The 14,048-nt window shown below is 48.2% G+C and overlaps 1 long non-coding RNA gene across 1 annotated transcript; it reads left to right on the forward strand.

Annotated features, from left to right (window-relative positions):
* Positions 1–416: 416 nt before the first annotated feature.
* On the forward strand, positions 417–5,270 carry LOC112444908 (uncharacterized). The gene is made up of 2 exons (XR_003033303.2): positions 417–832; positions 4,346–5,270. It is a non-coding gene; the product is annotated as an uncharacterized lncRNA (long non-coding RNA).
* Positions 5,271–14,048: the final 8,778 nt, after the last annotated feature.

A 14,048-nucleotide genomic window follows, 5' to 3' on the forward strand; every position in this document is an offset into this window, starting at 1 on the left:
GTACTGAGTCTTCTGATCCTCTTTCGTTGCTGTTCAGTCACCAAGTCATGTCTGACTCTTCACGACCCCCTGGACTGCAGCATGTCAGGCTTCCCTGTCCCTCACCATCTCCCAGAGTTTGCCCAAGTTCATGTCCATTGAGTCGGTGATGCCATCCAACCATCTCATCCTCTGTCTCCCTCTTCTCCTCTACCTTCAAGCTGTTCCTCTACATATGACAAATATAAGGCCAACAACCAACCCCCCACCCATGCAAGGGTCTTGGGGGCTTCATGATCACGCAGCTCAAAGTCCTAGGTGGGATATTTTTTCCCCTTACATAGAGACGCTTGAGCTTGACAACAGACCACCTCTGAAGGAGACCCTTCTCAAATGGGGGGTGTTTCTGTGGGCCCCATCTCCCCTTTCATCCCATTCCGTGGTTTCTGAAGAAACCAGGAAGCAGTTCCCCCAGCAGTCACATCCAGAGTGCTAAAGTCCCCAGCAGTCTTATCTGAATGGAGGCTGAGGGGCGGCCTAGGGCACAGAGGCTCTGGGCCCAATCTCCTAGATTTAGCTGAGTGTGACTTCCTCACGAGGCCTGATCTAACCCTGCAGCGAGGGCAAGGCTCTCACCTTTGTGATCTCACAGTCTGGAACCTGCAGCCATTTGTCATGTCTGAGGATTTAGTACATCTAGTGTTGAATTCCTTCCTCCTCTCCTCTACCTCCTTCCAGCAGACTTACAATTTCCCTGGAGATGAAAGTATAATTTAAAAAATAACTTATTTTCCCAGTCTTTCTCTATAGCTCCAGGAAATATCCTCAGATCAAAACACACAGGTCCTGGAAGGTAATGATTAGGAGGGGGCTTGATGGGGACGCTGGTTGCTGATAATGTTGTGTGTCTTGACCTGGGTGGTGATTACCTGGGTGTGTTCATTTTGAGATGATTCATTCGCCTCTATACGTATAATGCGTGCTCTCTTCTGAATGCATGTGCTACTTCAATGGAAGTTTAAATTTGAAAACTAGCACAGGGTGAGAGGGAAGCCTTTAACTGGAGACCTGCTGTCTGGACAAGAAATCTTTCCAGCTCTTTTTTCTGGTTCTCACCTATTAATACAGTTGCTATTGGGCTGCTGGAGCTGCCACAGTTTCAAAGATGCGAGGATGAAGGCTGGCACTGTCTCCCTGCTTCCAGGAAGAAATCTGTATTGACAGCATAGTTGTCTTTAATTTCACGCTGCCCCTTCTAAGACTCTAGGCAGACTCACCCTCCTGGAATATGGTGAGGAGGTGAAGAGCCTCTGTGCCCTTAGATAAGGGGCAAGGTGGTTGTGAGCTCACAGTCTGAGATGCACCAAACTATGGTGATGACAAGAGGTGAGTTATGCAAAGGAGGAGCAGAGGACCTAAGTGTTCAGAGGCGGACAGACAAACCTGTGTTGAAACTCTGACTCTGCCACTTGGTAGCCATGTGACCTTGGGAAAATGAGATGAACTTGCTAATCTTCAATTTCTGCATCTGTAAAATGGGGCTAATGACAGTGTTGATTGCTGTAGGAATTACCTGTACTGCATATAAAGGGTTTTGCCCAGGGCCTGCAAAAATATAAGCACCCATTAATGACTATATGTTATAATCCAGTCCAACCCCCTCACTTATGTGAGACGAGTAAGACCTAGAGAAGGGAGTACCTTGTTGAAGGTCACAGAGCCAGGATGTGACAATGACAAGGATTGTCAGTCTGGTGCCTCCTTAAGGGCACAGGCGACATGGCTGGGGACAACCTGGGGAACAAGAGGGTCCTGCCTTCCTGGGAGATGGTGGGTGGAGAGACACCAAACTATGATGATGACAAGCAGGAGATGGGTTATACAAGGGAGAAGCAGGGGACCTAAGAGAAAGGAAGAGCCCAGAAAGAGCCTATGGGGAGGCTCTAGGGTGAGGTGGGCACAGCACAGGGAATAGAACAATAAAGAGGCCAGTGTAGTCAAAGCACAGGGAGCCAGGGGAGTGCACAAGACCTCCTCAACCTGCTGGGAACTGTGGACTTTACCCTAAGGGATGTGAGAAGCCACCACAGGATTGCAAGCTGGGAAGTGATATAATGAGATTTGCTCTTTGGAAAGGAGCTCTGAGTGAGCCCAGATCCAAAGGCAGCAATGGGTACAGGGTGGGATCCTGTAGCCTCATACAACTCCCGTGGCCGCAGCAGCAGGTCCCCTTAGGGGCCAGAGCATCTTCACTGGACAGATGGGGGAACCGAGGACCAGAGAGGGACAGTGACTTGGCAAGCGTAACACAGCAGCTTAGAGGCAGAGATGATAGGTCTGCTTCCCCTGTCTCCAGGAACAGTCCCTGCTGCACCCACAGTCATCCCTGACTTGCATGGAGGTCTCACTCATTTGCATGAAAGTCTTTTAACCCCAAACAGATCAATGGACTCTTAAGTAGGAAAGAACATGTTTTAGGTCTAGAGGCACAAAACACATCTTTGCAGAACGTAGGCATTTAGGTGCATGGCCTTTTATGCGGGCCCTCGATCTGTTCCCTAGTCACTCAGTTCTTCCTTCCTCTTCTTCATTTACAGTATCTTGGGGCCCAACCTCATCCTGGCTGCATCAGCAGACCTGTTTAAGTAGAGACTGGGAAGGAGTGTGGCCATGGGCACGATTCCAGCCTGGAGTCAGCTTCCTCACCCCTATCTATGGCTAAGTCTGGACATTCCCAAGGATTGGTCCTCAACTGGTCCCCGCAGATGGATGATATCATGGGCCTTTGAAATAAGAGGAAAACTCCTGCTAGGCTGGAAATTAAGATGATTCAAAGCCAGATGGCAGAGCTTCCAAACAGAGAGGGTAGGACAAGTCATCCAAACACACCAAGCTGAGAAGTTGGCTGGGCCTTCAGGGATGAAGCTGTTGGGGTTGCTGTGGAAGCAGGGCCCAGGGTGGACTTCACAGCTGGGGCTCCTCTGTGGGTATAGACTGGGGTCAGCGTTGGGGCCTTGCCCCCTTCTCCCGTGCAATTCCAGTTTGACCACAGGAAGAATCTTTGGCTTTCTCTGAGAAGTGGATTTCCAGGTCCTGGCCCTGCTTGAATCTGTACTTATGGAGGGAAGGACTTAGGATGGGAAATTAACACCCAGTGACCACCTGCCACATACCAGCACTGTGCTGGGGACCATGCGTATAATGGCCCAGTGTGCAGCAAGGTTCAACCAGTGGCTCTTTAGGCCACAGGGGACAAGACCAGCCTGGGCGTATAGGGAAGCCTCTTCCCTTGAAGGGAAGGGGTATTTCCATAGCTGATCACCCTGGAGGTGCAGGAAATGCGATGAGGCTCTGGAATGGCTGAGGGGATGAAGGAGAGGTGTTCTTCACCATGGAAAACTGCATCAGACCTGCTGTATGGAGAGGCCATGAGGGGTCTGGGGGTCAGTGGGCTGCCCTCAGCTACATGGACACCATCCAGGAGCCAGAGAGCACCTCGCCACCACTGTTTACCATGGTGGAAGCCACAGCAGCTCAAGGAAACAGCAAGTTTTGGTGATAATCAACATTTATGTGATGCTCAAGGGGGCATGACTGAGTATCTGCCTCTCCTCTGAGAAGTGGGAGCAACCCAGACTGACCTTGAGTTGAGGCAAGCACTTCCTCTTCGCCCCTGGGCTCTCAGAGAAGGCCAGCGGTGATGATAGCTGAGCCAGCCAAGCAGTTAATGACCTCACACGGGGTAAGAATAACCCAGACTGTGAAGGACTTCCCTGGGAGTCCAGCAGTTAAGACTCTGGGCTTCCACTGCAGGGGCAATGGGTCCAATCCCTGGTCAGGGAACTAAAATCCAGCATGCTGTACTGCACGGCCGAAAAATTAACAAAAAAATAACCCAGCCTGTGGTGTGGGGACAAAAGTGTACCATGGGATGGCAGAACCCCTGAGATTCCCTCTGGACCACATGTAAAGCAATACACTGGAGAACCCCTCAGAAATAGTGGGGGGACACTGCCACAAGGGCTAATGTCCAATAAAGTAACTCAGACCATAATGGTTGACATAAGAGGAAACATAACTCTATCCTGAATTGAGTTTAGGGACATACAGATTATCTATTACCTCACTTTTTTTTTTTTTTTTTCACTGCAGTAACCTTTTAAGGCAAACAGACCTAATTCTTATCCCCACTTTATAGACAAAGAAACTAATATTCTGAGTGATCTCCAGCTTTTAGATTTCAGAAATGAGCAAGTTGAAAAACACTGGAGGAGCACACTGGCTTGCTCACTTTTATTTAGTATTCCTAAATTAGGAATGTAAAACCTTCAAATTGCTAACATCTCCATTCACTATTGTTTTTCAGGTAAAAGAAAGGATCTTGTCAACAATGAAGCAGATAAGCTAATGAGTGTAAAGGCTGGTTTTTTAAACTTAATAGAGTTATAGTGTTGAAGATTTAATTGAATATCCTTCCACCGCCTTGAAGACCTGTGAGACGTGGCCCTGTACTTGTCATTTGGAGTGACAAATGTGGAGTCAAGTTGGGATTTCCAGGGACTGAGTGACTCACCTAGCCAAAAAGAGGCAGAACTAGCTGTGCTGTCTTGTGTTCAGGGCAGAGGGGACCTACAGATGCTCTCTGGGGGTGCTCCAGGGCCTTGTCTGACTGTCCTGTCCACTGGCCTCTTGGATGAGCTCAACCATTGGGCTGAGAAATCAACAAGTAACGCCAGCGTGGAGGAGTTTGCTGAACTCAGCACGGCATGGTTTCCTCTGCACCAAGTAGGGCACCTAACAATCCAAACCTTGCCAGGACACAAGTAGCTAAAGAAGAAGGCAGCCCAAGTCTCCAATATGGTCAGGCCATACAGGATGCTGGTTCTCTTGCTGTGCGTATATCCCCTGCTTGGCCAGCCCCAGGCTCCACTCATTCGACTGACCTTCCCTTCTAATCATGGAACCTAATCAGTAAATGCCTACATACTTGCCCCCAGGCCCCAGCTAGTGACTGTTCTAATCTTTAGATCACAACATCTCCAGTTTGATAGCTTATCAAAAGGGTAGTGAGGGGCGTGCTTCTCTACTGGTTTTCCTGGTAACTGACAGCCAATCTGATGTCAATTTCCCCTATATCTGGTAACTCCTCCATCCACCCTCCCCACTGGAAGCGAAAACAACTGCCATGTCCTGCTGGCCATCTGCCGCACACAATGAGGTGTTGCTCCAGGACCTTGGTTCAAACATGTAAGGTCCCCCATCCATTAAACCGTGGCTGTCTCTGTCCCTGACTCTGGGCTTCTGCTTCCGTCTTGATGCTGGGCAAGTACAGGGCTTGCAGGCCTCTGGGGTGAAGCCCAATATCTCTCTTTTCTCTTTTAGGAAAACACATTTTTGAATCTTCATCCCCCAGCTGTTGCCATGAGGTTTTCTGCTTCCTGGACACCCTGCTTGGTGGAAACACCAAACCATTCTCTCTCCCTAGCTGTCCTTGGTCAATGGGCTTAGACGGATCTCAGAACAAGACCACCTATGGTTCCCCCAAATCCAAGGCATTCTTGCCTCAGAGAATCACAAAATATTAACACTGCAACAAACTTAAAGGATAATTTAATCCAACACCTCCCATTTTGTGTATAAAAGGCAAAGAAAGCAGCTACTAAAACCCAGGTCATTTAACTTTTAGCCGGGGCCAGGCTATCATAATTGACAAACCACAGAGGAACTTAGGCTGGAGTCTAGGCCTCCTCCATCCTAATTGTGAGACCATGGGCGAACCTTCACTTCTCTGAACTTCAATGTTTTCAACTGAAAACATGCAAAATACATACCAGTCTCCAGGGGTCCCTCAGGGGTTAACTAGGCCATGTTGTCCATCCAGTGCCCAGTCCATAGTTCCTTTTGGGCAGCTTACTAACTTCTTTAAGGCTCAGTGGTTCCATCTGTTAAGTGGGGATAATAATTGGATTACAGGAGCTAATGCCTGTATGTAAAAGGTTTAGCCCAGTGCTTAGCAAGCAGTACATGGAAGCAACTGTTACTAGCACATAAGCATTATCAGCCCCTTCTCTCTGTATGTGTAGATTCCCCAGGTGGCTTCCTGACCATTTGGTTGCAGGAAGTCCTCAGTGGGCATCCATGCAAGTCTCTGGATACTAGACATGCGCTGTTGTGGACGGAGTTCCTGGACCTCAAACCCTGACTTGCCAGGGGCTGCCCGGGGCCTCAGAGTCATAGACCATCATCAGCGCAAAGGATGGTTTCCCCAAGATGGGGAATCCATTGCTAGACTCCAACAATCTGGTCTCCTGTTCTGGAGGATTTAGGCAGACCAGTGGGGCATTACTGCCAAAGAATCAGGTCAATGAGCTTCAAAAAGACTCAAATCAGCCTGCTGCCAAGCCAGCCAGCCGTTTCACCGGGAGTGGTGGAGCCACCCCCAACTTTGAGAAGGAGAGGACTGAGTTTAAGCACTAACTTTGCCACTAACCAGTAGCCCTACTCAAAGCCTCAATTTCCTCAGCTGGAAAATGAGGACTATCAACCCTATCCTTAATAAATGCTGTGAAAATTAAACTGAAAGCTGATGACTCCTCAGTTTAGTGCATGGCACACTGCCATTATTTAATGAGGACCCCGTTAAAGCATAGAGCACCCAGGCCAGGGACATCCCTGAGAGACTAGCTGCTGTGCACGATACAGTCCCCTGAAAGTAGGTCGTTTGAATTCAGATCCTGACTCCGCCTCTCTACTAAGCTAGTTAACTTTTCTGTGCCTCAGTTTCTCTATCTGTGAATGGAGATAATAATAGTACCTACCTCAATGAGCTTATGATGATGGCTAAATTTTTAAAGTACTTAGAACAGTGCCAGGCACATACTAAGTGCTCAGTAAATGTTGGCTATTCATAATAGAACTAAGTGATTTCTCATCAGCTTAAAATGCACTCCGGAAATGTGAATTTCAGGAACTCATTATCGCCCTGCCTTTCTGAAATGACAGATGGGCAGAAGGCATGAGACCCACAGCTTTCTCCTGCATCAGTTCCTTCCCAAGCGAAGGAGCTCCACTTTCTGACAACAATTGCCACTCCTAGGATGCCTGCCATGTGCCTGCTACTTTACAGATTTTTACCCCCGATCCTTATGATAGCCCTTTAAAGTAGGCATTGTTATCCCCATTTTGTGGCTCTTCAGGTGATGCTAGTGGTAAAGAACCCACCTACCAATGCAGGAAACATAAGAGACATGGGTTTGATCCCTGGGTAGGGAAGATCCCCTGGAGGAGGGCATGGCAACCCACTCCAGTATTCTTGCCTGGAGAGTCCCATGGACAGAGGAGCCTGGTGGGGGACAGTCCACAGGGTGAAAAAGAGTTGGACACAACTGAGACGATTTGCCACTCACGTATGCATCCCCATTTTACAGATAAGGAAGTTGAGGTTTAGACAGGTGAAGTGGCTTGCTCAGGGGAGCCCAGTGGGCAGGGACAGAAGCAGGATTGAACACCAGTCTGTCTGGCTCCACAGCCACAGCTGCCTTGCTTACCTCAACAGAGTGGGGCTCTGGGTCTCTTTTGTGGGTGTGGGTGTGCCGACTAGTTCCTCAGCATCATTCAGCTCCACTGGGCTGGCTGAGGCGGTTGATATTTTAAAAACTGGAGGGCAGGGAGAAAAGAGAAAAAAAAAAAAAAACTCTAAAAACAATAAACGGTGATTCAGACTGAGTCTTAACTCAGGCGGTTACGGGAAACTGGCGGGAAGCAACAGCCTTAGTCACTGAGGAATGGCTGAGCCCCTGACTCATGGGCAGCAGGTCACGCTGCTCGGGACAGAAGCCAGCACTGCTTTCAGTGCCAGAAAGGCAGGAAAAAGCTCTGGCCAGAGGGCTTAGAGGGGCTGGGTGGGATGGTCGTGGTGCCGCAGAGCAGGAGATGAAAGGAATGATGACCTGGAGTAAGAGATGCTTTGTAAGGGAGGGACCGGGCTTGCCCTGGCTTCTGGAACAACATCTAAACTCCCAAGTCGGATGCTCCTGCCCCTGTCCATAGCCTCCCCCATCTTTCTCAGCCTGATTTTCTTCTATTCTCACTGAAACATTGCACACTCCAGTCAACTGGGATGGTCCACCATCCCTCGGATGCCCTCTTGCTCCCTTTAATGCCTGGAATGTTCTTGCCTCTTGTTCCCTTCCAGCCCTTGGGTCCACTGTTAGCCTCTTCTTCACTGGGCCTCCTCTCCTGCCTCCAGCTCCAAATTCAGGCCTTGGCTCCTCAAATATTTGTAGAGCATATAGTATACTAAATTCCATGGTAATTGCTAGAAATACAAAGATGGGTTAGGTACAGTCCCCATTTTCTGGAAGCTTACGTCTTGTATCCCCTTCAGTGAGGAACCAGATGTATACACATAAATGGAGAGTAATCTCCACATAAGAAGAGTTCTGATATGGGTAAACCCACTCTGGGAAGCAGGGGAGGCTTCCTGGAGGAGGGGATGTTTGAGTTGAATCTTGCAATGTAGAAATTAGGAGATGGTGAGTTGGGAAAGTATATAAAATAATCTGTCTTCTAAACTATCAAAAATAAAAATTTAGGCAAGTAATAGAAGTTTTTTGACAAAAAAAAAAAAAAAAGGGTGGGGGGGGAGAAATGGAGGAAAAAACCCAGAGAAGCAAAATAACAGTCTCTCTAAATCCCGTCAAAAATTTGGAGCAATTCCTGCCAGCCATCCCTCTGTGTATTTCTATGTGTATAGACATATACATTTAAAAAGTTCTGAAAGATGTTAATCTGTTCTCTAGTCTGCTTTTTACATTTAGCAACATGGGATCTTTTCATGTCAGTATATACCAGTCAACATAATACAGAGGTCATGACTTATCTGCCCCGAGAGAGGTTCTGTTTGGCTCCTGTTCAAAGTCTGCACTTGCACACCTAGTGCTCTGGACTATGGGAGCTTTTTCTTCCCAAGGAGCGTTTTCCTTGTCTTAAATGCGAATGAGATCTGCTCCTTTGTTTACATCGCATGCCTGGCTGGTCCAGGCTCTGAGATAGGAGCCCCTGATCCTGAACATTCGTATGGTGATGTCATTTTCTAGACCATGAAGCACCTTGAATTCCCTGGCATCTTATCTGCACTTCTCTTTTGACACTGCCAGTTTCTACTGAAAACAGTCATTAATTGTGTAGCTGCCTTCTGTCCTCTGGGGTGGGCTCCTCAGATACAGGCTCCACGCCTGACATTTCTCTCTCTCCTCGTCTCTCCTTTTGACTCACAGAATCCAGCACAGCTCCATGGTGACTCTTGCTCAAAAAGTGGTCACTAAGCATTTGACAAAGGGACGGAGAAGAAAAATACAGGGTCACGGTTTGACCTCTCCTAATTCAAGTGAGCTGCCCTCCCCCTTCTCCCAACCCAGATCCTGTAGCTGGTGGAGGACAGGGGCCCCAGAGTAAGCCTTCCCCTGGTTCATGCCTGGTTCCACCACTTAGCAGGCTCTGCAAGTTCCTAAATCTCTCCAGCTTTCAACTTCTCTTGTGCAAAGTGATCACACTAACTGTACCTATCTCTCCAGGTTGCTGTGAGGTTCAATCCTACACAAAAAGACCTTCTAAGAGACTCTGTCACACCATCACAACTGTTAGCTACTGTTTTTACTCTTGATGCTCCCTCCCAGCATCAGGGTCTTTTCCAAATGAGTCAACTCTTCACATGAGGTGGCCAAAGTACTGGAGTTTCAGCTTCAGCATCAGTCCTTCCAATGAACACCCACGACTGGTCTCCTTTATGAGGGACTGGTTGGATCTCCTTGCAGTCCAAGGGACTCTCAAGAGTCTTCTCCAACACCACAGTTCAAAAGCATCAATTCTTCGGCGCTCAGCTTTCTTCACAGTCCAACTCTCACATCCATACGTGACCACTGGAAAAACCATAGCCTTGACTAGATGGACCTTTGTTGGCAAAGTAATATCTCTGCTTTTCAATATGCTATCTAGGTTGGTCATAACTTTCCTTCCAAGGAGTAAGCGTCTTTTCATTTCATGGCTGCAATCACCATCTGCAGTGATTTTGGAGCCCCCAAAAATAAAGTCTGACACTGTTTCCACTGTTTCCCCATCTATTTCCCATGAAGTAATGGGACCAGATGCCATGATCTTAGTTTTCTGAATGTTGAGCTTTAAGCCAACTTTTTCACTCTCCTCTTTCACTTTCATCAAGAGGCTTTTTGAGTTCCTCTTCACTTTCTGCCATAAGGGTGGTGTCATCTGCATATCTGAGGTTATTGATATTTCTTCTGGCAATCTTGATTCCAGCTTGTGCTTCTTCCAGTCCAGCGTTTCTCATGATGTACTCTGCATATAAGTTAAATAAGCAGGGTGACAATATACAGCCTTGACGTACTCCTTTTCCTATTGGGAACCAGTCTGTTGTTCCATGTCCAGTTCTAACTGTTGCTTCCTGACCTGCATACAGGTTTCTCAAGAGGCAGGTCAGGTGGTCTGGTATTCCCATCTCTTTCAGAATTTTCCATAGTTTATTGTGATCCACACAGTCAAAGGCTTTGGCATAGGTCAATAAAGCAGAAATAGATGTTTTTCTGGAACTCTCTTGCTTTTTCGATGATCCAGAGGATGTTGGCAATTTGATCTCTGGTTCCTCTGCCTTTCCTAAAACCAGCTTGAACATCTGGAAGTTCACGGTTCACGTATTACATATACATATATCCACTCCTCCTCAGATTTTTCTCCTATATAAGCCATTACAGATAGGAAATATTTTAGGCTTTGCAGACCATATGGTCTCTGCTGTCACTACTCAACACACTAGTAGCACAGAAGCAGCTATAGACAATGTAGGAATGAAAGGTCATGGCTATGCGCCAATAAAACTTTATTTACAAAAACAGGTGGCAGGCCAGATTTGGCCCAAGGGCCATGTTTGACGGACCCTTGGGTAGACCAGTTACACCCTCATGGAGTCAGGGCCTGTGGGTTTTCTCTGCTCTGTACTCCTGAGAAATTCCTTTCTTGCCCTGAAAGCTCAGAGTCTTCATCTATCCATTGAGGAGATTAAGACAGATCATGTTTAAGAACCATTCTGTCTCTAAAGTGCAATACCTCTGTGCTTAGTAAGCTGTGTGACATTGGGCAACTCTGTTCTCTCCAGGTCAGTTCTCTCCTCTGTAAAGCAAAGGAGCTCCATCAACCGTTGAGCCTGGACCACGTGCCCAGGGGGAGACTTTGGGCTGGGCAGGCCCTGAGTTTGCTACATAAGTCATGAACTAGTGGCTCAGTGGTAAGAATATGCCTGCCAATGCAGGAGATGCGGGTTTGATCCCTAGGTTGGGAAGATTCCCTGGAGAAGTAAATGGCTATGAACTCCGATATTTTTGCCTGGAAAATCCCATGGACAGAGGAACCTGGTGGGTTACAGTCCATGGGGTCGCAAAGGAGTTGGACACAACTGAGCGACTAAACAAGTCACAGACACTTGGGTACCCAGAGCAACCTCAGATGCTGCCCCGTACCCCTTGCTGCCCTCCTCCCCACTGCCTGGGACCCCTGTAATCTGTCCCCGAGGGCCTGGTCGATGTTCAGCCCCACACTGCGATGCAGCCAGGTTACTCTTGCCTGAATGGCTTGCTGGGAACTCCTTCCATAGCTGGAGTGTCACAGTTCATGTCTGACTACGCCAAGTACCCAGGGCAGCTTCTCTGCAAAGTGCCAGTAGCCAGGCCGGCTGGGTGTGGCGTCACCACGGACTGGACCAGACCACAGCGTGCCTCGGAGGCCAGTGGGGTCACAGAATTCCCTGCTCTGTGAGGCCGATCTTAGAGCCTCTTTGTAGCCGGAAGCCTTCATTCTGTCCTTCAGACATGCTGCGTCCTCTCCTGGCGTGCTTCCTAGGCACACACACGCGCGCACACACACACACGCATACTCACGCGCGCACACACACGCACACAATCACCCTGTGTCTTTACGGCCTAGGAAATGTCTTAAAGATCTAAGGAGAGTCAGGAAGCTCTCCAGACCCAACCAAATGCTGCTTTTATCCCTATAAAAAAGAAAACCAGCTGCTCCAGCCTGACCCATAACAAGGCAGGCCTTAGAAGATGAATTGAGTCAGCAGTGGGGAACCACGGCACCCTTGTGACCTGACCGCTGGGAGACAGGACGGGGCCAGGCTCAGCTCATCAGGAGCTGAGGTGCCAATGGCAATGACACGACCATCAGCCTGGGCAATTCTCCCTAGCAGATGCCTCCACCCCACAGAGCGCGTGACTTCCCATCTTCCCTGGGGTATTGGGATAACAAAGGCTGTGTCCCAGCACCATTGTACAGCTGGGGAAGGCCGGAAACCAAGCCGCAGGAAACGGGTTGCTATGGTTTCCTTGAGCGTAATGCCATAGAAATCGCTTTCTAAAAAAAAAAAAATAAGGTTTCTGTTTTTTTCTTTTTTTTTTTTTCAGGGAGACGTAAGGGGGGAAACATTTATTTCAATGTTTACTATAATCCAGGCATTGAACTAGGTTCTAAATGCTCATAGTAAGCCACTGGGTTTGGTGGTAACATCTCCATTTTGCAAATGAAAATATGGAAGCACAGAGAGGCTAGGACACCTGCCCACAGACACCCAGATGGAAGGTGGCAGAGCAGTTTGGAACCCAAGATTGTCACACTCTAGTGCTTGCTTCCTTTTCAGTGTACACACCAGGATTTGGGAGATTATATAATCCAGATTATTCTTACCATTGAGGCTCCGGAGCGAGGGGTAGGAGAGAGGAGCAAGGGGACAGGGAAGGAGCTAAATCAGAAATTAGAGAGTGGAGAGAACTTCCCTGGCGGCCCAGTGGTTAAGATTCTGTACTTCCACCACAGGAGGAATAGGTTCGATCCCTGTTTGGGGAACTAATATTTCACATGGTGCCCCTAGGTGTAGCCAAAAATTAAAAATGAAAGAACTTAGGGAGCTGAGGAGTGAGGTCCCTGGTAGCTTCTGATGTGCAAGCAAGCACCAGGCTCCCCAGGCTCTCAGGGTGGGTGGAGGAATCGCAGGATTTGGTAGGGAAGGGCCTGAGGTTAAGGGCCACCGTCCCTACTCTCAGTTTGAGCCTGTTTTCACATCTGTAAAAATGGGCATAATAAACTTACCTGCCTCATAGGGTTTTTATAAAGATTAAGTAAAATCATCCATGTCAAATGTGTGACACAGAGTAAGCACAGAGTGAACGTAAGCATTCTGGCTATTGTTATCAATCATTACTAATTATGCCATTTGTGAAAAGAAACCTATAAATTATGAATTGCTGTGCAAATATCAACAACTTAAGGGGAACTTGGGGCTAACTTAATGGCAGGACCCTGGAAATGGCTGTGCATGTGGCAACTTCCCCCCTCCAAGCCACATGACTGTACACAGAGGCCCTTAGGCCCTGATTTACCGGGGGAGGGGAGACTTCCCAACGCACATCCCTCCGGGAGAACAGCGATGCGAGCGTTGGTCCCACCTACGTTAGTTCTTACTGAGCACCTAGTGTATGCCATGCCTTGTGCCGAGAGGAATACAGAAATATGACATGGTCTCTGCTCTCCAGAACCTCTCGGACTGTGAAGAAGAGAGAGGGGCGAACACACTGGATGTTCACTCAGAGTGTCGCCTCCTCCAGCGGGGCATGTACAATGGTTGTGCAGGGGAAGATCCCTACAGGAGAAAGAGAGAGAGAGAGGGTGTGTGTGTGTGTGTGTGTGTGTGTGTGTGTGTGTGATGGTGGGCAGGGAAGATTTCTCCATGAAAGGGGGCATTTAAATTAAGCCTTAAAAGGTACATAGAAGTTCGTCAAGGGAGACGTGCGAGAGGGGCTTCCCATATGGTGCAGTGGTAAAGAATCCACCTGCCAACGCAGGAGATGTGGGTTCAATCCCTGGGTCTGGAAGATCCCTTGGAGAAGGAAATGGCAAGCCACTTCAGTATTGTTGCCTGGGAAGTCCCACGGACAGAGAAGCCTGTGGGGCTATAAAATCCATGGGGTCGCAAAGGAGTCAGACCTGACTTAGCAACTAAACAA

The sequence above is a fragment of the Bos taurus genome, chromosome 29 (assembly GCF_002263795.3).
Source record: "Bos taurus isolate L1 Dominette 01449 registration number 42190680 breed Hereford chromosome 29, ARS-UCD2.0, whole genome shotgun sequence".
Classification (NCBI taxonomy): domain Eukaryota; kingdom Metazoa; phylum Chordata; class Mammalia; order Artiodactyla; family Bovidae; genus Bos; species Bos taurus.